This window comes from Gekko japonicus, unplaced genomic scaffold, assembly GCF_001447785.1.
Source record: "Gekko japonicus isolate JY-2015 unplaced genomic scaffold, Gekko_japonicus_V1.1 scaffold95, whole genome shotgun sequence".
NCBI classification, from domain to species: Eukaryota; Metazoa; Chordata; class Lepidosauria; order Squamata; family Gekkonidae; genus Gekko; species Gekko japonicus.
This window is the reverse complement of record NW_015165237.1, coordinates 1,790,160-1,812,890: the sequence shown is the minus strand read 5'-3', so window position 1 is coordinate 1,812,890 and position 22,731 is coordinate 1,790,160.

Below are 22,731 nucleotides of genomic sequence, written 5' to 3'. Positions count from 1 at the left end.
TAATATCAAGTGATAGAGAGGAGTGAGGAAGATGGTTGCTGGTAACGTCTTCCTCGCTAACATGGGTTCAAACCCATATTCTTCTCCATGCAGGGACAGTAAAGTTTTGATGTGGCAAGAGGCACAAGCCAAGGGCAAGAGTCAAAGTATTCTTGGCCTTTTGGCTCACGGTCAGTGCTCTTGGTGGAACCAGCTATGAAATCCTTACTTGTCCAAGACTTAATGTTGTTTTATTTATGTCACATTTTTTGGTTGATGTTGTGAGCCGCTTTGTGGAGAAATAAGATATAAATTAATTAATAAAATTATTACTTGCATGGATGAATGACCTGCCCGAGATTAAACAGCCTAAAATAGAATTTACCTGTGACTTGATTCCATCATAATTTTTTCCAACACAACAGCTTCACAGGTTCCATTACACTGCATAATGAGGAAGGGACTGATGTACATACTTGCACACACAAACTTAGCATTATTTATGTCTAACATTATTTATGTCTTACGTACACTGCACATGCCCCTTGGAAGGACCACAAGATCTCCTTATGAAACTCTAATGCAGGACTTAGTTTATTATGTTATCATTAAAAAAAGAAGAGGGTAAAGGCTGAGGAGCAAAACTTCCTCCAAGGATGGCATACATGGTTCCACCACAATTTATCCTCAAAACAACCCCATGAGGTAGGTTAGCTGTAGAGACTAGCTGATGACCAGCTGAAGGTCATCCAGTGAAGTTTATGGTATGAATGAGATTTAAATGAGGTCTTCCAGAGACTAAGAATCTAATCCCTATACCTCACTGGCATATCTGCTTCTGCCTTTTCAAAAAGAAAAACATGAACATGCAGATACATTTGGATCTGTTCCACTCACTCTGTCCTGAATGCTCTGCCAGTTAAATACAGTTTTTAACTGTATTTTTAATGGTGCAAATATTTTAATTTTTTTTTAATGCTCCACCTCATGGACCCTGATTGGGTGGAAAAGCAGTATATTTTTTTAAAAAAATAAATAAAACACAAAATATAAATTTGGTTGCCATGTGGAAAGTGGAAAAAGCACCACATTGGATGCTATGTCTTGTTGGCTTCACACTGATGTTAGCAAATGTACAAGTCATACAGATGCCGAAAGCAAGACAGTAAAAGAGGGGGGGAAACAAATTATAAACCTGGCTGGTAACTCATCAGATCAGCTTTCCTTGCCAATAGAGAACAAAACAGCTTCTTGCAATTCTCCCACACAAATCTACAGGCATTCAGTGAGGAATGTTGAAATGAAACATATCTGCAGACACTCTAACCTCCCTGGTCCCCCAGTTAATCATGCTCTTCCTTTTTCATATTGCAAGAGCCATGTCTTCCTTCAAAGCTCCTTGATGGATAGGCAAGACAATTCATAACTTTTCCATACTAAACAAAACACCATCTTGGTCATCTGTTTCATAGATCCTGAATGACCCTTTCGTTCCTCTCTCTTTGCCATGGGTGCTCTCACCCTACAAATCAAACACAACTTGACAACGGCAGCAAAGAGCCATAATTGTTGCAGAGCACTGACTACAGTGCCAAAGTTGAACATCATCTATTCACCATGACAAACCCCTTCAGGGCTGCAATTCTATGTATGCTTACTTGGGACAGAATCCCAATGGAATCAGTGGGAGTTACCTCTGAGTAAACATGCCTAGGATGAGGCTCCACCCTAATTACACATCCTGCATGATCCTACATGCAGAGACTTATTCTTTAGTGAGGAGGACTACACTCAGAGAGTGACTCAGAATACCTGTACTTGATAGGGACCTAGTCTAACCAGATGAGTTTTCTGATGTTCCCACTTCAGCACGTAGCACATGAAATAATTATGTGGATTTTCTTTTCTTTTTTAAAGTCCAACTTATCAAATCTAAACCCATTAGAGATCTGATTCCAGCTAAGATAATTCGATGGTCAAGTTTGAAGACGTAATGTGTCAAATCACCCTACTGGAAGCTGATTCTTTTCTTACTTTTAAAGGAACGTGTCTTTCTTTCTTTTTTAAATTTGGGGGAATACTGAAATTCTTGTCATAATTTGTTAACTTAAATCTTCTACATCTCATCATTCTGCCATATCAGACCTCCAAAAAAGCTTACAATTAAAAGTTTTAAAAATCATAACAAAAGCCCTGACCCGGATAGCTCAGGTAAGCCCAATCTTCTCAGATCTTGGAAGCTAAGCAGGGCTGACCCTGGCAAGTACTTGGAAGGGAGAACTCCAAGGAATACCAGAGCTGGGACACAGAGGCAGGCAATAGTAAGCCATCTCTCTGAAATGTCCAGGCCCCACTAGGGGTCACCAGAAGTTGCCATGACTTCCAGGCATGCACACACATGTACACAGACACAAATACCATTTTTAAAAAAAAATCATATAAAACAATAATGTAAACATTTTTTTGCCATGAAGTCACAACCAACTTCTGTTGATCCCATAGGGTTTTGAAGACAAGAGACAAACATAGGTGGTCTTGCCAATGCTTGCTTCTGCATAGTGACCCCAATATTCCTTGGGGGGTCTCCCATCTAAATACCGACCAGGGCCAAATACCAAATGTAAAAAGTGAAGAAGGAAGTTTTTATACAGCCAGTATGTTGCAGTGGTTTAGAGTATTGGGACAGGATTGAAAAGTCCTGGGTTCAAATGCCCACATGCCATGAAACTCACAATGTGACCTAGGACAGTTTTTATCTCAGCTGAAGTTGCCTCATAGAACTTCTGCAAGAGCAAGAGGGGTACTGTGTATGCCACCCTAAGGACAGATCCATCCCTGGATAGTAGCCATGATGTCTAGACCAAACACTCATGTTCAGTTAACACTTTCCATGCCAAATGCTGGAGAGGGGATACTGTTGCCCTTATGCTCTGCTTGTAGGCTTTCAGGGCCTCTGTTGACCATTCCGTGAAAGAGGATGTTGGAGCACATGGTCTGAGCATGGCTGCTCTCATGTTCTTGCCCAAGATAGGTAGGTAGGTAGAAGCTGGGATCTGACTTTAGTGGGCACTGCATGACTTGAGTGTGCCCAATTTGTTTTTGTTTTTTTACTCCCCCTCCCTTCAGATAACAGCTGTACTGGAAACGGCTTTTAGAAGACCCCTCGGTTTTCCACTGAGACAAGAGTTGGGGTCTATTGTTCAGTAACCAGAAAGCCAACATCCCTCTTGGGCACAGAGAACAAGTTTCATAGATCTCTGGATCCAAGCCCTATCGAATTGATCTCTCTGTCCATCCAGATGTCTACAAAAGCTATCTGGGGAAAAACACACATAGTGCTGTTATGTTTAAAAAAAAAATCCCATTTGTCACCAATATATTTTTTCCCACTGACTACATGGTGGTTGAGGAAGCCTCTCAACTTTTCCATCAACCAGGAGTCCCTTCAGAATTTCCAATCATCTCTGACCTCTCACTCTAGAAAGTACACACCCCAGAGTTGCAGCACCCACCAAAGGCAGGGCACACACCTAGGACCAGGCATCACAGGGTGGGGAAGAGAAAGACGTAGGAAGAGGTCAGAGTTGGTGGAAACCATAAACGGGATCACAAGCTCCCAATTTAATTGTCATGCTCTGCTGCCCTTCAGGTCCATTCCAAGCGGGAGCCCTGTTGAACAGAGGTTGCAGCCCGACCTTCTCTTTACAAAGAGAACCCTTCACAAAAGGAAAAGCAGTTTAATTTAAAATGAAACAGGATACGAGCACATGAATTAAGTGGTTCACTGGGGGAAATAACAGTTCATAGCACTGTATCATTTCAGTGACCGAAGCAGATACCGCCTCCACTCTGTTTAGAGCGACGGGATATATAATATCCTGTGGAACAATTTCCAGGCCGATACGTGCACTTCCCCTTTCCTACAATGCCATTGTCAAATTAACCAGATATACTTTTACATCCAGTCACGTTTATTAGATTACAATTCATTTCTCCTAACCGCATCGATATATATCACGTCAACCGACAGAGCAGCTCCGTTTGGTTGCTTCAGGCTGACATAAATTGACCTTATCGTCGTTTTTAACGTCTGCTGCATCGGATGGCAAGCCAGTTGGGCCAAACAGGGTATGGAATTCAATCTTATTTATGCCAATGGCAAAAGTCTTATGAATCTCAACTGGATCCAAATGTGGCTCCTTCGCATTTATCTGTGTGATCTGTCTAACTACAAACATCCGTGGCAGATGGCACTTATCTGGGTTTTCCCCTTTAAAAAAGTTCTAGGGGTTGTCTGTATTCACGTTTCGGTGATTTTGCAGTACTCAGATGGCACAGATACTGGTTCTAGTGTACAATCTGCAAGGCCCATGCAAGGTAATCCAACATAACACACAAATGTAACAAATGCCTCGTTCTCTCAAATGCCAGAGGAATACTTCATGTATAAATGCTTGGAATATCCACCAAGAGAGCAGCCCCTGACTGCCCAGGGAGCCATATGCTTGCTAGAATCATGTGGCTACTTTGAACCCAGGAATGACTCTGTGTTATTTCAGAATCCATAACCGGGAGGGGGGGACAGTTTTCTGAGCAGGTTATGTAATAACACCCAGGTACGCCATTCTCTCTTTCCACCTATTCCCAGTAGAAATCAGTTTATTATGGTGGGAACTTCTTGTGAAAAGGTTGTTTTACAGATCCCGATGAGGCAACGTGCAAAATGCATACGGATCTTTGTGTGGAATACAATAAAATGTTTTCCCCCAATGCACCAGTGTTTTTCTTTGCTACTTTGCATTGGTTGACACACACACCCTTTCAGGCTCCATATTAGCACATATAGGAATTGTACTCTTCTTTGTATCTGAGAATTTAATTCTGCATTAGCCATTACTAGGGATGTGCTTGTTATGTCCCCCTCTTGATAGAGATACAACTGGACGTTAGACCAAGGACATAATTTGACAGTGGGTCCTAGCTGTGTATTTGAAGTCAAGATGCATTGTAAGTTAAATGTCAGCCAAGTTCTTAAGTAAACAGAAGCTTTACAGTTCTAGATTCCCTTAAAATCAGGCAATGACACAAATCTTACTCAGATAACTATGCTGAGTTTGGCCATATTCACACCTGAAGGGAAGAATACAAACCTTTCCCTCAGCTTGGCCTTTCTGAAATTCCTGGATAGATGCAGAGATGAGATAAGAGAAAACAGCACCACCTATGGAACAAAGTTTGAGTCCAGTGGCACCTTTAAGACCAACAAAGTTTAATTCTGCGTATAAGCTTTTGTGTGCACATAGAACTTTGTTCTATTCCTTCAGACCAACACAGATATCTACCTGAATCTAGTACCACCTCTAGAACTTTTTGCTGCTAGAACAAATGGAAGCTGCCTGGGGGCCATTGGTCTCCCCAACTCACTATTGTCTACTCAGACTTTCCACAGTCTGAGGAAGAGAAGGGACTTGCCCATCATCTACACCTACCCGATTCTTTAAAAAAAAAAAAAAAACTAGTGATGCTGAGGACTGAACCTGGGACCACACTTTTCAGGAAGATGCTCTGGCAACAGAGCTATGGCTTGTCTAACTGTTTTTATTTGCCTTCTATATAGGTAGTCCAAACTACCAGCCCAGCTTTACTGAGGTGAAAGAATTACCCGGGGAAACTTGGATTTGTTTGGGACAATGATGCCATCTGCTGGTCAGTCACAACATGCAGCCCTTCTCTTTCCAATTCACAAGGGTACGTCCATACAGGTTTCCTTGGGATCCTGTTTCCAGGTCTGCACACTTGAGGTACGGGGCCTGTGGGGGGGGGGGGTGACTTTCAGCCACATCACACTCTTCACCCACCTGTTTAATTCTGCCAGGATTGGATCAGATCACATTGTCTTCAACATTCTAGCTTTCCAGATGCCGTACTAAAAAGAATGCATCAATGCCAATAGCACAGACTGCTCCTTTTTGCAAGATTTCTTAAGGTTCTATGCAAATTGCTCAGGATTTTGGATCACTCAAGCACCGTTTTAAATCCCCAGTATTTCAAGGTATGAGAAAAAGGAGGACCAAACAGCAGCATCCTTGAGCATTGGACATGGCTGTCCATATCTGACAGAAATAAATCAGGAGTCCAGCGGCATCTAAGAGTCACAAAATTTATTCCTGCCTATCCTAGTCAGAACTCACATCATCAGATGCACAAAGCCTACATCCATTAAGTACATGCATTTATACTGAATGCTACAAACAACATAAAGTTGGGGAAATGTTATAAAGAAAGGCCAGTTTTTGTTTTTTTTTAAACCCTATCAAAAGAATAATCAATCCACTTAGTGCAGTTGAAGACCATGCATTTGACAAGTTACCCACCCTTCATTCGTCTTTTCTTTGAACGTGGAAGGGAATTCATTTTTCCATTTGCTCACTCAAGATATTGTTGGATGCCTGTCAGAAGAGCTCAGATTGTCCTGCCTCCTCGACCCACACAATGGGAAATGAACTTATAAACAGAGGGTGTTGCACCTATATGTGGCTGATTCAACTCCCAACAGAAATCATGCCACTGCTGAATGTGGTCCAGAGATCTTTCTCAGATACTTGCGTCTGTTCACTCAAGGCTGCGCTTAACAAGAGTTTTCCCGCATGGAAAGGGGGCTGTGCTGGAGCATTAATCTGTTATCAGCCTTTCGCTTTTGAAGTGAAATTTCAAAATGAGCCCCCTTTCTGGGGTTCTGCATGAACTTGCCGAACAAGAAATTCTTGAAGAGCAAAGAGTGTAAACATTTCACATGGCCCTGACTTGGAAAGACACTAATTGCAATCCATTCTGCCCCAGGTGTGTGTACAGCTAAGGGGATTAGAGAAATGTTTTCAATAGAAGGAATCTATAATAGTGATGATAACTTGGACAATGGAGCTGAACAAAACTCTGGGTTTCAAGATTACATCAGGGAGATCAAATAAAGGATAAGTCCCTTGTGGAGGGGGGGGGACTACACAGCTTGGACATTTCTTACCTGTTGAGGAGCTAACTATTAGCTGATGTCCTTTGGTTTTCAAATATCCTTTATCAGGTGATTCACCAAAGACTGAGACCAAGAGCTGAGTGACATCATCAGACCTATAACATGGCAGTGTCCTTCTGGAGCCATATCATTCCAAGCTCTGATCCCCTTCTTGCATTTTTAATGTTCTTCTGAATGTAAAGTTGTTTATGTTGTAAAAAGAAATTTAATATTTCCCACAATATTAGTACTCAGGAGCATCCAATGAAGCTGATGGACAATAGATCCAGGGTGGACAAAAGGAAATACTTTTTTACACAGAGAGTTATTAAAATGTGGAATTTGCTGCCCGAGGATTTGATGATGGCCACAGGCATAGACAGCTTTAAAAGGGGATTGGATAGATTCATGGAGGAGAGGTCCATCAGTGGCTACTAGCCATGCTGACTAAAGGGAACCTCCATGTTCAGAGGCAGTAAAACTCTGAATACCAGTGCTAGGAGGCAGCACCAGGAGAGGGCCTCAGCCTCTGTGCCCTCTTGTTGAACCTCCAGAGGAACTAGTTGGCCAGTGTGAGACAGGATGCTGGACTAGATGGACCACAGGTCTGATCCAGCAGGGCTGTTCTTCTGCTTTTATAAACCAGGAGGAGAGAAAAAAGAAGCAGCTGAAAACCTCCATATGAACATAGACCATTTGATCCTGTGTGGGTGCCAATATTACATCCCACATGTACAAAGGATTGTGATGCATCGCATGAATGACATGAGGAGATGCAAGCAATGCTCTATGTCAGATCAGGCTAGGACTGCCAGGTCCCCCCCTGGCCACCAATGGGGAAAATGGGGAGTAGGGTTGCCAGAGCTGCATTCAAAATAAACAGACAATCCCATTGTTGGCAGCTGGGAATTGATCATAAACTGCACATCCCTCCCAACAGCATAACAGTTCTTGCTGGATCATCTAGTTCAGCAGCTGTCTGCCAGGTGCCTTGGTGCACTCAGGGATCCCATGAAGGGAATGTCCCTTCCTGGCTACTGATTTTGTACTCTTGTTGAGGATTCCTCTGAAGAAGCCTGTTGGCGAAATGCATAGGGAGTAAACAGCAATTCATACAACAAGCATAGACGGATAAGAAATTGCTGCAAGGTTCGCAAATTACAGTAAATAGACAATAGTAAACTTGGTAACAGTGATGCTTCGTGATGTTTAATTCTTTTTGTTGTTTCAAAGCACAGGACGTCACCCACAGAAGATGACATCAACCAGAACAAGTACGAACATCTCAAGTGGTTGTTTGTTTCGATGGAACTCTTTATCAACCAAAATTCGAATCTCTGGTTGTCTTATTATATTCAATAATGATATCAATCTTATCCAATACAGCTTCAACAGCACACAGGCTAACAAGTCTTACATTCGGACAACAAGTCTTGTAGGAATCCACTACATTGCCAGTTTGGTGTAGTGGTTAAGTGTGCGGACTCTAGTCTGGGAGAACCGGGTTTGATTCCCCACTCCTCCACTTGCACCTGCTGATGTGACCTTGGGTCAGTCACAAGCTCTGGCACAGCTGTTCTTGAAAAAGAGCAGTTTGTGTCAGAGTTCTCTCAGCCCCACCCACCTCACAGGGTGTCTGTTGTGGGGAGGGAAGGGAAAGGAGTTTGTAAGCCGCTCTGAGACTCCAAGTGAAGGGCGGGGTATAAATCCAATCTCTTCATCTCTTCTTCTTCTAAGAACAGACTCCTGGTGGATAAGTCCCGTACACTGTCTTGAGAGACTACGTCTCCTGTAAGAGAATCACATGTGGTCGAAGCACAGCTTGTTGTTGTTTCCCCTCACCCTTCAAAGGCCATGCCTGTGGGAACAAGTTAGCCCCCTGAGTCATAAAGTATATGCCACCCAACTATACTTGGCCATCTCCGGACTAAATGATGCAATCAGTCCCTGAACTGTTAGACCAGAGTTATAAAAGTGTAGCACTTACATCCTTAAAACATTCCCAGGGCCATATGAGAACAGACTACTTTTGCCAGAGTTCCCACATGGTGCACACATGTGCCGTCCCTTCCCAGTTCACACTTTAAGGTACCCTATTATCATCTCCTAACACTGCTTGAGTTAATCTGTGCCCGATAATTGCATAAATTTGTGCCTTTTTTTCTTTGCAGAAAGCTGCCCTATGGTGAAGACAAAAAGGAGGGGGGGGGGATAACAGCACCTTCACGCTGCTTCCTTTGAAAAAAAACCCCGTAAGAAAACAAGCTCCTCAAAAGATTCACAATCCTTGCGGTATTTCTTCTGTTTATTCTAAAAATAACCACAAGGTTTTCTCTTTCAGAATGCTACATCTAGGAGCCAAACTGCAACGGAGAGATTGTCAGTCACTGAGTTTGCCAAGTGGAAAGTGAGTTGAAGCCCTTAATGCTCATCCTTCTAGCAGCTGTGTGAGATCGTCAGTGCTGTGTCCATTTGATAGAACTGAGGCACAGATTATGCAGTCTGCTCTGAGGCAAAGAGCATGGTCATCTCTTGACCTTGAGCCATCTGGGGGATGGGGTCCACAGACAGGTAAGCCTACTAAACAAGAGGCAATAGGAAACATGCAATCCCAGTGTATCGATTCGTATTGCCTAAGGTTAGCAGACAATCAAGGTTGCACTCGGTCAGCCTTTTACCTTTGACTTTCAGAAGAGTTGGGATTACAAAATCAAATTTCCGAACCTGTGAATCAGCATTCATGATTATTAATGAAATTATCATCACTCACATCAACAAGCTAATTTATGTATCACTAAAGAACAAGATGGTGTGCTGCAATATAGTACAGTTGTTACGTTAATAGTCCATCTATTTAAATATGCTATATTGTCTAATGAAATCATTTGGAAGGGGATGCAGGAGGAAGACCTCAAAACTGTTTTGTCCTGGGCCCTGAGTTTCTCTCTGCAGTACGGCCTGAGGTAACAGAGCACAGATGTTTCACTCTCTCTCGAAGTATCAAAAGAGAAGACCATCCAGAAGCAGAGTTGCTAAGGTTGCCAGCCCCCTAATGGCAGTGAGAGAAAAATACAATAAATGGACATAAGCTGACAGTGTGACATCTCTTCCGGGATAACCTGGAAGTGACGTCACACCTCTCTAGGAACTGGCCGAAACTCCATGGTAAAATAATAGCATTTTCAGTTATTTTTACAGAGTGCTGTAGGCAATACGGCTGAGCCACAAATAGGGGCAGGCCTGAGCAGCTGCTGCTGTTGAGCTGGCTGCCTCCTCTGTCAGTGGGGTGAGGTCATGAGTGGTTTGCCCTTCCCAACGAGGGACCCAGAGCAGCTACCCCTGTTACCCCTTGGTTAAGACCGCCCCTGCCATACAGAGGTTCCATTATTAATTTTAAAACAATGCTTCTGTGCTGTGTCGTGTAACCAAAGCATCAAGTGCAATGAAAGAGAAAAACAAATTAAAGAATCCCCAGAATGAAACAAAAGATCTCTACCAGTCTTCTTCAGAGCTCATGAAAACACGGCTTTGTTAAATATTCGGCACAACCAAATATCAAGGATACAACTCTTTGATCACTATGGGGAAAATGCTCCAGCTTCCTTACGCACTTGCCTTTTATCTGTACTGTTGCAATATGTTTTATGTGACTCTTTTTTAACTTGTGCCATCTTGTGGATTTTAGGCATAAGTGCAAGAGAACTTAATTCAGCATACTTTATAGGACCAACTGACAGTTCCAGAGGCTGCCAGAAGTTGAATTATGAATTCAGCAAAACTTCTGTATTGATGGAGGATCCTTTTTCCTCCTGGGTTTGCAGGGACTACCACCTCATGGCAAACATGATGTCCACATCCAAGGCTCAGACCAAGAACCTCACAGCACAAGGTTGCAAGAAACCAAGCCTTAAGAAATTATTTGGACTGAATGTAGATGACGCGCTTTTCAAGCACAGAAGGGGAATAGGATGCCCTGCAGATGATACGGAGCCTCTGGATCGGCCCTGCCTAGAAGGAATATTGGTCTCCAGCTATCTGGCCTTGCCTGATCAACAAAACAGTAACTTCAGCCAGCTGCATTTCAGATTCTGGTCTATGCCTTCACTCTCACCCAGTTTTCACCGCTTGATTTCAGGAGACCAGAGAATGGAGAACACACATATGGGTTTGGGTAAAGATGCCCGTAATTTCACTTAAGGGGGTGATTTTTTTAGCACTTTTTTTTTCAGTCTGATTCTAGACTGAGAAATGTTTTATATGAGACTTGCTTTCAGCTGCTCAGTGTTTTATGCTGTTTTTTGCATTCTTGCTTTGTTTTTGAATTGTTAATGGTGTTTTGTGTTTTTTAAGGTTTTACTTTGTAGACCCTGAACAGGTTCTCTGAAGAAGTGGCAGGCACAGAAATGCTCTCGATAATGATGTTGACTACCTGGTTTGGGAAGGAATACTTTCATCTTTGCATTTTTGGCTACTTTCCCATGGCTTCCAGCAGATACTTTGGTCTAGCTAAACACCAAGATCAGGGGGCAATGTTTGTTTTAAATTTTGCTAAATTTATATCCCGCCTTTCTGCCTTCACAAAGGCTACTGGCAGCTAACATAAACATACTTAATAAAATACATAATAAAATAACATTTTAAACCCATTTAAGGCCAACCCCCCACAAAAAACACAGATCATCAAAACAATTAAAAACAGAGCTAAAATGCATACAAAGACATACACACAGCAATTAAAACATTGGTCAGAAAGGAGAGATCACTAAGGAAATGCCAAACAAAACCCAAAGTCTTCATCCACTGGCAGAAGATGGTGACATAAGGGGACAGATGAATCTCTCTGGGGAAAGAGTAAGTAGTCCCTTGAGTCCCTGGACATGGTTAGAGAAGTGATTGTTTGTTTGTTTGTTTGCCAGCACTCTGAAGTCCTGACACTAATGAGAGATATTATTATTATTATTATTATTATTATTATTATTATTATTATTATTATTATTATTATTATCATCATCATCATCATCGTCATCATCATCATCAGTAGTAGTAGTAGTAGTAGTAGTAGTAGTAGCAGCAGCAGCAGCATTATTAGTATTAGTATTAGTATTATTTCTAGACCACCCTCCCGCTAGGGGCTCAAGGTGGTGTGCACCATGCCTAAAAAGCATACAATACCTTGTTCAAAAACATCCACAACATCAGATATCAAACAGCCAATGATTAATCAGAATAAAACAAGTAACAGATCTCTCCTTGACAGTGCTCCATATGTGGTTTCTTCCTCCAAGAGGCAGGTCATGGGCCGGATGCAATGGGAAACTGTAGCTGTGCACAACCATAGCCATGGCGGAAGACCTCTGTCTTGCATGCCCTGCAGAACTGTATCAGGCCCAACAGGGTGTGGGTGTCTCCAGGCAGAGAGTTCCACCAGGCAGAATTCTACCTCTGGCTGAGGGCAGCCAGACACCTTTTAGGCCAGGGATCACTGGCAGATTCTGATCTTGTGAGCACAAGGCTCTTCAGGGGACATACCCGTAGGTACATTGGCCCCAGACCATTAAGGGCCTGTTAAAAGTTCTAGTCAGCAACTATTTTTTTCCTGGAAGGCCTGGAGGGAAACAACAGAGGTCATTAAGTCAGGATATTCCATCCCAAAAGTGGACTGCCAGTAGATCCTATACCCACAAGTGCCACTCCCTCCATGCACTACTCCTGCCCTCGAGGAGATAAGCCTGGGAGGTGATGAGATAAAGTACCCTCAGGGGCACATCCAACCCTGCACCTGCTATGGTTGCTGCTCTCTGCATAAGCTTCTTGTCACCAATAAGTCACCGTAAGACCATAATGATGAATTCTCCCCGATGAAGTTGCTCTTTAAGTTGGGAACTTGGAGGAAGGAATTCTACATAGAGTAATTGTGGCATTTTAATCTCCCCCCCCCCTCTTTGTCTGGCACATCATATGAAGCCTGTATTGCCTTAACATGTGTTTGGGCTCCTCGCAGCAGAAAAGATGTACAGATTGCCTGCAGCTGCACTAACCACATGAAAAGATTCCACACTTACCAATAACTCCATTTCACAGAGCATTCATTCTCCAATCGTGATGCTAGACAACAACAGCCATTATAATAATTTTTTTAAAACCCTTTGGTTCCCCCCCCTTCCCTGATATGCCCTGAAGCCTTTATTTTCTCTCTCATGAACAACATTATCCTTGCTCCAGAATAGGAAAAAAGAAAAAAGAAAACACAGCTTTTGATCCTCTGTAATTTTGGAGAACAAGAGAGTATTGAAGAAGTCTGGCTTCAGTTATCACATCACAATATTATTATTATTATTTTGCATTTTCCTCCCCTTTGGAAACAGGTGCAGAGGCCAAGCTGGGATTCCTATTTGAAGCACAGAATATTGTTTGGAACATGCACACCAGTTCTTGTGTTGAACTCCCTATTCAGAACTGAAACATTAAATTGTGCTGTATTTTGTATCTTCCTTGGGTCACCTTGGAAAATTGGTGTGGGGAAAAAGCTGGAGCTTGTACCTGCAATGGTGTCCAGAACACAAATTCTCACCTGGATAATTGTTCCAGCTCATGGAGGATGCAGTTGACCTGGAAGCAAAACCTGGATACTGAGAGAGGTGGCAGGTACTAAAAGATTTATCCTTCAAACTGGTAAATCAGCAACTTTGCCCAGTATACAGAATGCCTTTTTTTACTTGAGATTTGGGGATGGAACCTGGGGAGGACAGGGATCTCAGTGGGGTACAATGCCATATAATCCACCCTCCAAAGCATCTATTTTTTCTCAGTGGGGTACAATGCCATAGAGTCCACCTTCCAAAGCTTCCATATTCTCTAGGGGGATTTATCTCTGTAGTCTGGAGATGAGCTGTAATTCTGGGGGATCCTAAGGTCCCATCTGGAGGCTGGCATCCCTGAATCTACCTTATTGGGCTAGAAGGACAATGGCACAATAACAACAACAAAAGGAAGTTCTAGAAGTTAGCCATTGCTATAACTCCATGGGCCTCCTAATTTTCAGTCTTTAATTTCAGGGCACTACAGAGTACATCAATGTCCAATGTTCAACAGTTATGGCATTTGTAAACTGATAAACTTTGTTCAGCCATCTAGAAGTGTCTCAGGTTCACACTGTCAAATTTCCAATCTGGATTCATGCAACTGACTTACTTTCCTTTTCAGAGCTCCTATGAACAGATGATCTTGAGCAATAAATTAAAAAAAAACATTATTGACTAAAGGGAAATATGCTAGAGATAAATTTGGCAACCAAATAAGTTGTTTTTGAGTCACTGTCTATTATTCCCTTGAAGTTTATTAAATGAAGAACATGTTAAAAGCGGTGAGATCCAACGGTTCCCAAAAACCGTAAAAAAAATAATCCAATATTTTGTGAGACAGAGTGTCGATTTTACCCTGGCCTCAAGGGCAGAGATGATCTGAATATGGAATATGACAAAATCTGCACTGTAATACTTTGAAGGCAGTGGCATTAAGGCAGACTAAAGCAAATGCCCTAACAATGTGGGAGGCTCTTAGGTGTCTCATGTATAATGACAGAGTCCGAGGAGGTAGGATGCCAAAGAATTGACTCAAGCAGACTCTGTGAGCATGAATCATCATACAGTTGTAATCCAGCTCTGTGAGGTGATGCCGGACAAGTGAAAGGGTCTTTGCCTTACCTAGCAAGAAGATAACATCAGTTATAAGCCCTACTTACCTTAACCTAGCATCTACTGTCTTCATCCACCAAGAATGCAGCAAAATTCACACAAATTGTGCTTTTGCCTCAGCTTCTACAGATAATAAATTCCCACATTTCTACCCCAGATGTTGATCTCCTCCAAATTTTACACTCCCCCCCCCCAATATTACCAAAGAATGGTCTGAAGGCACGATACAAAGTTCTGTAGCTGGAGCTAAACAAGTATGGTTCCATAAACCCCCCAAATAGGACACCATCTGGGAACCATATGCTAACCAGCGTGAACTCTTTAACTGGAAGAGAGAAGTATAAATATAAGTTCTGGGGAAAATATCAAGGATTTGCTGAAAGATTCTCAGTATGGCTTAAGACATGAAAAAAGATGCACATTCATCACTTGGTGACTCTAGTCCCAAGTGATGATCTGCATGAGCAAATGAGCCAAATGTATAATTTTTTTTTAAAAGCTATACAATTAAAAATGAAAGTGTGAATATAGTATTCATTTAGATTGTGAAGAAACCCTAATCAGGGAATCGAGATTGGCTGTCACTCCTAAGCACATTTCAGAAATCCTTTTTTATCCAGTTTCTGCACACATACACACACATATACACACACACACTGATTTTGGACTTCAATTTTCTTGACCTTGTAGCAGGCACCACCTTAAAAGAAAAATTCCTTCCTCTAAGGTACTGCGAGTGAGAAGAAAGATTGGATCCCGTCCGGCATAGTGGTTAAAAGTGTTGGATTAGTATCAGGAACACCCCAGTTCAAATCCCCACTCGTGCCATGGAAGCTTGCTGGGAGACTTTGGACCAGTCACACTCTCAGCCCAGCCTACCTCACAGGATTGTTGTGAGGGTAAGACTGAGGAGAGGAGAATGAGGTAAGCTGCTTTGGGTCCCCACTGGGGAGAAAGGCAGGGTAAAAATGAGTTAAATAAATAAGACAGCCTCTATCACTCATAGTTTTGGTCATTACTGCACCAAAAATATTTTGAAAAATGTTAAATACCACTTCTCCGGCTAACTGAGGGGGGCACAGTTCAAAGTATTGAAAAGTTTATGAAGCACAATGGTGTGCACGTGTGCTGAGTTGAAGGGTGATCTGAACCACCCTTTGTTTGATGGTGTGCAGATTATATCAAATAGCTACACATGATGTTCAGTTACACAAAGCGTTTTCCCCAATCATTTTTTCACAGATCCCTTGCAGTAAAACCTATGGGGGATGGTGCAATCTAGTATAGAAAGTAATATACCTGGAAGGCATGGCGTGTCTTTTTCCTTGCAGGCAAAAAATAGTTTAGGGAAGTCATTTTCATGGAGGAAACAAAGGCAGGGAAACTGTTACGCACTCCACCACAGCACTACCTCTGCAGTCTTCTGCTCCAGCTTCTCACAGGGTGCCCATTCAGATGGGCAGCTAATCCCGCCATTATGCCGGCTCAAATTTGATCCCAATCTTTTTAATCCATCCTCGCATGACCAGACATCCCCTGGGGGAATCGCCTTACCGCGTGCTGCTTCCACTGTGGATTGTCTAGATGATGTCCACTGAATGAGGCACACGTGGTGGCTTTTTTTAAAAAAAAAGTTTGCGCATGCGCATAGGTGTGATGTCGCGGCCGTTTGCTGCATGCGCAGGATCGAGATTTTTTTTTAATTGGCACCCGCTTGGGATGGTCTGACGTCAGACCATCCTGAATGGGTGCCATTTTTTAATTGCACGCTGGAACGATCAGACGGGGGAAAGTCCGTGACTGGCCCGTCAGAACTGAAAACTCCAGATTTTAACTAGTACCTTTTGAGTACAGCACAGAAGCGCAGCAAAATGGGATGCTCACGGAAGACGGACGTTTCCCAAATGTTAATGTCTGGACATTACATTTAAATCCATGAGGCACTCATGACTCGCACGGATCTAAAGAGCCGTCTGATCGGACTCACAGATAAAACAAATAAGCTTGAGAAAACATTCTCACAATTATGTCCATTATCAAAATTACTTACTCCAAGTCAAGCCACTGGTCAGTCTCCCTGAGTATTGCCTATGGCTTTCCAGAGTCTTGAACAAGGATCCTTCATATCACCTTCTAGCAGATGCTTTTACCAGGAGATGCCAGGAATTGAGTTTGAGACCTTTCAAGCAAAGATTATCTGCCACTAAGACATGGTCCCGCTCCCTAAGCTCAGAATGCATGATAGACAGACCATTGATCTTTAATTAAAGTTGCCAACTCCCTGGAGATTTGGGGGTGGAGTAGAGGGAGGGGAGGGTTTGGGGAAGAGAGGGCCCTTAGCAGGTATAATGCTTTCGAACCCACCCTCCAAACTGACATTTTCTCCAGGGGAATTCATCTTTCTAGTCTGGAGACCAGCTGCAGTTCTGGGAAATCTCCCGGCCCCACCTGGAGGTTGGCAGCCCTATCTTTAATGTCGCCATCCTTCAGGTGGGGCCTGGAGTTTCCTCCGAATTACAACTGATCTCTCAACTACAGAGATAAGTTCCTTTGGAGAAAATGGCAGCTTTGCAGGGCAGACTCTGCAACACCTCATCCCTGCTGAGCTCCCTCCCCAGACTCCGCCCTCCTCCGGGACCACCCCCTAATCTCCAGGAATTTCCCAAGCTACAGCTGGCAGCCGTTGGCCTTGCTGGATTAAAAACTCAACAGATGTTGCCCTAAAAAATTCAAGTAAATAAATGAAATGACAATGTGACTGTCTGGCAGCTTGCGTTCTTCCAGCGGCACACCATGCGTCACGGTCAGCTGTGATGCAGGCGGCCTTCAAGAAGCCATCAACTTCAGGGAGAGGCATGCTGTACTGATCAGGGGCGAAAAGAAGCCCACACTTCGAGAACTGTCAAAGCCCTCACTAATGGAAGACGTCAACGTGCCATTTTATGATGTTTGTTTGTTTTTCATCCAAAGTAGGACATGAGGCCAGAATAAATACATGGATTTGTGTGTGAGAAAGTGATTGTAATATATACTTTGTGGCAATGCTCTGTAATAAAATAAAGATCCAAGGGTTTCTTAAGACTTCAGCTCATTCTCAGCTTTACCACACATACACACACACACAAAAAAAAAACCCTTATGTGAAATGCCTTGCAGTATGGTTTGGGGTTTGAATTCTATTTCTCTAGCCTAAAAATACAATTCTGAAGTCTCTTAAAAGAGATGTTTTCAATGGAGTTTGCATCTCTGTATGAGTCTGCACAGCAACTCTATTCTTCATAGCGGCTCTTTCTTGTTGACTTCTCCTGTTAGAGAGTGCCTACAGACCACAAACCACTATTGGGCATCTTATGTAATGTCCCCCAAGCTGTGGAACAGTCTCTTACAAAGTGTGAGGAAGGTTCCTACTTGAAATCATTACGGAGAGGTTGCAAGCAGAACAAGACTAGTTAAACACAGGTCTGGGGAAAACAGAGACAGAGTATTTTCAGTGGTGGCACCTAACCTTTGGAATGACCTCCCCCTCTGACACTTATCTTGCACCTACCTAGGGTTGCCAGCAAAAAGGTTGGGTTGAGGAAATGGGGGTGGGGAGTGACAGTGGCTACATCATGAGATCCCATGTGAGGAAAACCTGGAAGTGACACGGAGTAGTTCTAGGAATCACTGGAAATTCTATGGTAAAGTCAACGTCACTGTGTGGTTTTTTATTTATCTCCAACTGCTGTTCCATGCCCTACACCTACTTTTCTGTATTTTAGGTGCCAGGGCAAAGCATTTATTTTTAGTCAGGGTTTTAACTAAAATAGTTTGTCCATTTTAGTTGTTTTATGGTCTATTTCTAGTCTAAAGACTGTATTATCGATGTTGAATTTTTTAATGCTGTGTTTATGCCCAATGCTTATATTTACTGACTTGGTTTAATACTGACAATTTATGCTATTGTTTCTATGGTTTAATGGTATTGTTTTTATTTCTGAACCACCTCAAGCAGAAGAGGCAGCACAGAAATTCTCTATTGATTTATTATGGATGTGGAATACATGTCACAAAAAAGTAAACCTAACATAAACATGTGTATGACTGCATAAAAATCCCCCGAATGCAGAGATCCCAAAATGTGCTGCAACTGTGGGCACTTTTGGAATCAAGAGAATGCGTAGCAAACACCACAAAATGGCCGACACAGAATGGGGCCACTCAAAAAATGGCTGTCACACAGAGCAGGGCCAAGAAATGTTTGAAAGGATCTATAAAACTTCAAGGGGTACTAAGCCATGTGGGGTAACCAGCTAATGGCTAGCTCATACTTCGGGGGACAAGAATAAGCCTTGACTCATGGAAGCTTATACCCTGGAAAACTGTATTGATCTTTAAGGTGATACTGGACTCGAATTTTGTTCTAATAAGAAATGTGTCTGTGACCAAACTGAAAGTGCCTAAGATAAGCCCAATACTTTGCCAGTCGATCAAATGCAAGGAAACCACTTTGTTCCCTGTTCCATTCAAAATCTGAGTTCAAGGATTAAGCGGACTTCATGAAACACCCTGATGGGCATGGTGACACTCCCAAGAGGCACTTTGCAGATCATTGCCCTAATATATTGTTTCTACTTTGGAATGAACAAGGCAATTCAGAACTCCAAAGTCTGTGAAGAAATTCCAGTGAGGAGAATTTTGAAACTGGCCTGAGTTTTAGGACAGGGATAAGAGAACTAGGTATAGTTCTCTTTCTTTTTCATAACAGGCAGGGGTCATTTCCAGCAGGAGCGCACAGGAGTGGAGCTCCGGCAGTAAAGAGCCCAGGGGGCGGGCATATGCAACAAGCCCCACCCCCTGCTCCCAGCAGCCCTCAGTCAGAGCAAGAAGCAGCCAGGTAAGTTGCAGAGCCACACACACACACACACCCCGGCCCAAAACAGTCCAGTGGCACCTTTAAGACCAAATTTTATTCAGGTACAAGCTCTCCCTCCTCTGTGAGGACAGATCTGCACGCCCCCCCCCCCCAATAGCTAGCCATCCAAAACAGTCCAGTGGAGCTTGAGCGGTGGGTGTTGCCTTCTGACACACTTCCGGTGATGTCAGGGGGTGTAGCCTATGCAAATAAGTGATGCTAATGAGTTATGCTAATGAGTTCCTGCACCTCTTTTTCTACAAAATGACCCCTGATAACAGGACACTGAAGAACTACTAGTGACTTGATCCTTATTCTATATTCTTAACCTGTAGATTATACTTATAATAGTAGCTAAATAATACAATCAGATTTTAGAACTCGTTCACAGCTCTTGGGCAATTCAGTGAAAGTAAGAACATGACTGGTTTCTCCTGAGGGCTCTCTCTGATTTTCGCTTCAGCATACCATCTTGTTCTTTAGTGATCCGTACTCAAAACAGGGATGAAAAAAAATCAGCTTCAGGCATGGTCTGATTCAAAGCAAATGCAAGGATATTGTTCCTTTGTTAACATTCCCCTTATGACTCTGTATGAGGGGCGGAATATGTAATTACCTCTTTTATCTGCTGGAGTTGTCACAAAGGCAGGTGGTAAAATAAGAACCACCCAGAAAAGAACAGACAATCCCATTGAAAATGATATTTATGATCATTAAAATAACAACATTTTATAGGATGGGGCACTATAAACATCTGAGTTTCTGCCAAATGATATAAATAACTGAATTGTTGATGTAGAATTCCTCAAGAGGGGATACAGCCCCGAATTTCAAACAGGATGATTTGGTTGAAGAAAAATAAACACATCTCCTGTGTTAGAAGAAGACCATGGTTTTTAAGCTCCTGTGAGAAGGAACAGTCATCTGTTCTAATAAAACAAAACTGAGAAGACAGTTGCTTACCAGGATATATATGTTGAAAGCAACATGGTGACAATGATGGAAAAGATTGAATTACTGTAAAATTGAGAACTCACAGTAAAGCTGTGTAACAGCCTCTCCCTTGTCAAAAATATAAACATAGTCTCTTCATTCCCCCTCACAAATGAATAGAACATACATTACATAATAAATAATTACTTTTTCCCCATTTAGGTGATAGTTTGGGGGTGTAGGTGATGCAAAGCTGAACAAACAGTCCTTCTGCATGAAGAGCAGAAGTCTTGCACAGATTTTGGATTTGAATTTGTCGTGTTACCACATAACCAAATCCAAATGGCTGGGTGGATCTAAAGACAAATCCAACTGGCTGGATCTAGGCTTGCCAAGCCCCCTTGGGGGGCGGGGAAACCCCCGCCCCAGAGGCCCGTTCCCCCCTGCCGCCGGATCGGGCCCTGGGGGGAACTCCGCCCCGATGTGCACATCACCAGGAAGTGACGTGACCATGCTGGGGGTGGGGCCATGGTCATCCAAGGGAAAACTCTATGGTGATCGGCTTGGGAGTCCCCCGCTGCAGAGGAAGGTAACACTTGGCAACCCTAGCTGGATCACATAGCCAGCATGCAGAATAACCCTTTAAAAAAATGGCAGCAAAACAGCTGCCAAATGGTGAATATGTCTCTAATGTGCCTGTACATTGAAGAGTGCTGTTGATCCTGATCTCTGCCTGTTGTCTTCTCACCTCAAGGCCACTTGGCCTTGGGCTACCTTCAGGACTCTAAACTCTTGCCCAACATTAACCATGTTCCTAACTAGCCTTGGCTTCTTCTCCATGGAATCTGAACCTGTTAATGACCTCTGACCTCTGGCTATCTGATCCCCGGCTTGGCATGCAACACTTCAATACTTCCTGACCCATCTTGTGGCTCAGCACCTGACATTTCCAAAACTATGCTCAGCCTAGCCCACTCACAGGATTGTTCTAAGGATAAATTGAGAACCATGTATATCACCCTGAACTCCTTGGAAGAAGCATGAGATTTTTTTAAAGTACTAAATAAATAAATACCACACCATGTGCTACAATGGAAAAAATGATGGAAAGATTTCTTCTTTCATTAAACCAAAGCACTCCCCCTTCACAAACACCATCTTACCACATCATTGTGGCTTCTATGATAGACACATTAAACTGGCCTTGTGTCACCCATATAATATTTGATCTTAGGGTTGCCAACTCCAGGTTGTAAAATTTCTGGAGATGTGGGGGATGGAACCTGGGGAAAGCAGGGTTTGGGGAGGGACCTCAGTGAGTGTAATGCCATAGAGTCTACCCTCCTTTCTTCAGGGAAATTGATCCTTGTAGTCTGAAGATCAGGTGGAATACCAGGATATCTCCAGGCCTCACCTGGAGGTTGGCAACACTAGATGAGATTCTTTTGTTCTAAGGAAGACCATCCACTATAGCTTGCTACAATGAATGAGCCCCTCCCCATGTTTAATGTTCTGCATAGGGCTACAGGCACAAGAGGGACTCTGAAACCTGATGAGGAACCAGAATTAGCTCTTTCATGTGGCTTTTACAAGGCGATACTGTCAACAAAAGGAGACGATTCATTTCCAATCTCTTCTTTGTGGTTTCATGACTAACACAGTTGCGATTTAGCACATAAAGTAGAACTGTCACCTGTCAAAAACAGTAATGTCAGTAACAACAGCAGCTTGGGACTTAACCAGAAGAGCTTGTTTCTCTACACCTCAATGAAAAACCCGAGTCGGTGTAACTAATAATCATTAAAGGCCAACCCTAGCCCAGGTGTTGCTGCCACAGAGAAAAGGAAACAAGAAACAGATGCAGCTTCAGCTCTCAGATTCCTGCCAATGCCAGCAAGATTCCACTCAGTGGCCTTCGCAAAGAAACAAGGCATGCAAGTTTGACAATCGAATTTAACAATGCCATAGAGTCCACCCTGCAAAGTAAGACTCTTATTTACGGAACTAGGTTCCTCAAACACCTTCTCCCAGAAGTAGGGTTGGCAGCTCTGGGTTGGAAAATACCTGGAGACTTTGGGGGTGGATCCGGGAGAGGGCGGGGTTTGGGGAGAGGAGGGACCTCAGCATGGTACAACGCCACAGATCCCACTCTTCAAAGCAGCCATTTTCTCCAGGGGAGCTGATCTCTGTCAGCTGGGGATCAGTTGTAAAACCAGGAGATC